This window comes from Diorhabda sublineata, unplaced genomic scaffold (genome assembly GCF_026230105.1).
Source record: "Diorhabda sublineata isolate icDioSubl1.1 unplaced genomic scaffold, icDioSubl1.1 Dsub_32, whole genome shotgun sequence".
Classification (NCBI taxonomy): domain Eukaryota; kingdom Metazoa; phylum Arthropoda; class Insecta; order Coleoptera; family Chrysomelidae; genus Diorhabda; species Diorhabda sublineata.
This window is the reverse complement of record NW_026614255.1, coordinates 185470-188269: the sequence shown is the minus strand read 5'-3', so window position 1 is coordinate 188269 and position 2800 is coordinate 185470. Positions and strand designations below refer to the sequence as shown.

The 2800-nt window shown below is 43.9% G+C and overlaps 1 non-coding gene across 1 annotated transcript; it reads left to right on the top strand.

The window, feature by feature from the left end:
• Positions 1 to 878: 878 nt before the first annotated feature.
• On the top strand, positions 879 to 2800 carry LOC130452251 (small subunit ribosomal RNA). The gene has a single exon (XR_008910893.1). It is a non-coding gene; the product is annotated as a small subunit ribosomal RNA (ribosomal RNA).

Here is a 2800-nt window from a genome sequence, read left to right as displayed (position 1 = left end):
ATTCATAATACATCTTTTATATATTTTCACTATACATCTTTATTAATGTTAATGTAGAAAGCGTACCGTTGTACAGCGCACATATATGTGTGGTGTATCGAAGTTGACGTCTCGTTAAATTTTAATGAACTCGTTATAATTTACGTAAAGACGTTGTATCGGTCATTCCACATTATAGTGGATTATATAGTTTTCTGAAAGGGTCCCCGTTCTCCTCCAATATATTATCGTATATTGCTAGCGGTTCCCTTTTTAGATATTATATCAATTTATCCACAAATTAAATATATATTGCGAGATCGCGAATTTAGCTAGCGTTTTACCGCGAGCGATTCATATGCGATCGTCTATAAAAATATATATAATAATATAACATTTATATTATTACACAACATTGCGATAACTCTCATTATTCCGAGCGAGAATAAAAATTTCGTTCATTATTATCTAATTGTAAACCATGTCGCTTACAATCTAGCGAAGGGTAGAGATAATGTCGAAATTCTATTCCGGTCGACGTAATTATATCTTATTTAAAATATCATTTCGATTAAATTTTAGATAAATTTATAGTCGATTCGGTGAAAATTTTATGAAATATAAGAAAAATATATTATAATATATAAAGCGTGGCGCCGAAAATTATATATTTTCAATAATAAGCGCAGCAAACACCACGCAAACGAAAAAGTAAATAACAATGTGTTTATTATATACGAGAATATAGATGAATATAAAATATTATGTGTATAAATATAAAATATATGTAATATGAAAAAACGTCATCATAATTCTCATCCTCACATTATGTGGTGGATATTGTTATTAAAACTTTTTCGATAATAGTTTTATTATATATAAAATACACAAATAGTAGTTCCCTGGTTGATCCTGCCAGTAGTCATATGCTTGTCTCAAAGATTAAGCCATGCATGTCTCAGTACAAGCCAAATTAAGGTGAAACCGCGAAAGGCTCATTAAATCAGTTATGGTTCCTTAGATCGTACCCACATTTACTTGGATAACTGTGGTAATTCTAGAGCTAATACATGCAAACAGAGTTCCGACCGGAGACGGAAGGAGCGCTTTTATTAGATCAAAACCAATCGGTGGCGGGCTTGCTCGTCATCGTACAATTTGGTGACTCTGAATAACTTTTCGCTGATCGCACGGTCTCGCACCGGCGACGCATCTTTCAAATGTCTGCCTTATCAACTGTCGATGGTAGGTTCTGCGCCTACCATGGTTGTAACGGGTAACGGGGAATCAGGGTTCGATTCCGGAGAGGGAGCCTGAGAAACGGCTACCACATCCAAGGAAGGCAGCAGGCGCGCAAATTACCCACTCCCGGCACGGGGAGGTAGTGACGAAAAATAACGATACGGGACTCATCCGAGGCCCCGTAATCGGAATGAGTACACTCTAAACCCTTTAACGAGGATCAATTGGAGGGCAAGTCTGGTGCCAGCAGCCGCGGTAATTCCAGCTCCAATAGCGTATATTAAAGTTGTTGCGGTTAAAAAGCTCGTAGTCGAATCTGTGTCCCACGCCGCTGGTTCATCGTACGCGGTGTCAACTGGCGTGTCGTGGGACGTCCTGCCGGTGGGCTTAGCTCGCAAGGGCGGCCCAACTCAATCCCGCCGCGGTGCTCTTGACTGAGTGTCGAGGTGGGCCGGCACGTTTACTTTGAACAAATTAGAGTGCTTAAAGCAGGCCAAAATTTTGCCTGAATACTGTGTGCATGGAATAATGGAATAGGACCTCGGTTCTATTTTGTTGGTTTTCGGAACCCCGAGGTAATGATTAATAGGAACGGATGGGGGCATTCGTATTGCGACGTTAGAGGTGAAATTCTTGGATCGTCGCAAGACGGACAGAAGCGAAAGCATTTGCCAAAAACGCTTTCATTGATCAAGAACGAAAGTTAGAGGTTCGAAGGCGATCAGATACCGCCCTAGTTCTAACCATAAACGATGCCAGCTAGCGATCCGCCGACGTTCCTCCGATGACTCGGCGGGCAGCTTCCGGGAAACCAAAGCTTTTGGGTTCCGGGGGAAGTATGGTTGCAAAGCTGAAACTTAAAGGAATTGACGGAAGGGCACCACCAGGAGTGGAGCCTGCGGCTTAATTTGACTCAACACGGGAAACCTCACCAGGCCCGGACACCGGAAGGATTGACAGATTGAGAGCTCTTTCTTGATTCGGTGGGTGGTGGTGCATGGCCGTTCTTAGTTGGTGGAGCGATTTGTCTGGTTAATTCCGATAACGAACGAGACTCTAGCCTGCTAACTAGGCGTATTTCGACATCCCAAAGGCCCGTCGGTATTGAGTTTCGGCTCTTGCCGTTCGCGGTTTTTACTGTCGGCGTACAAATAATTCTTCTTAGAGGGACAGGCGGCTTCTAGCCGCACGAGATTGAGCAATAACAGGTCTGTGATGCCCTTAGATGTTCTGGGCCGCACGCGCGCTACACTGAAGGAATCAGCGTGTCCTCCCTGGCCGAGCGGCCCGGGTAACCCGCTGAACCTCCTTCGTGCTAGGGATTGGGGCTTGCAATTGTTCCCCATGAACGAGGAATTCCCAGTAAGCGCGAGTCATAAGCTCGCGTTGATTACGTCCCTGCCCTTTGTACACACCGCCCGTCGCTACTACCGATTGAATGATTTAGTGAGGTCTTCGGACTGAGCGCGGTGGCGTTTCGGCGTCGCCGATGCTTCGGAAAGATGACCAAACTTGATCATTTAGAGGAAGTAAAAGTCGTAACAAGGTTTCCGTAGGTGAACCTGCGGAAGGATCATTA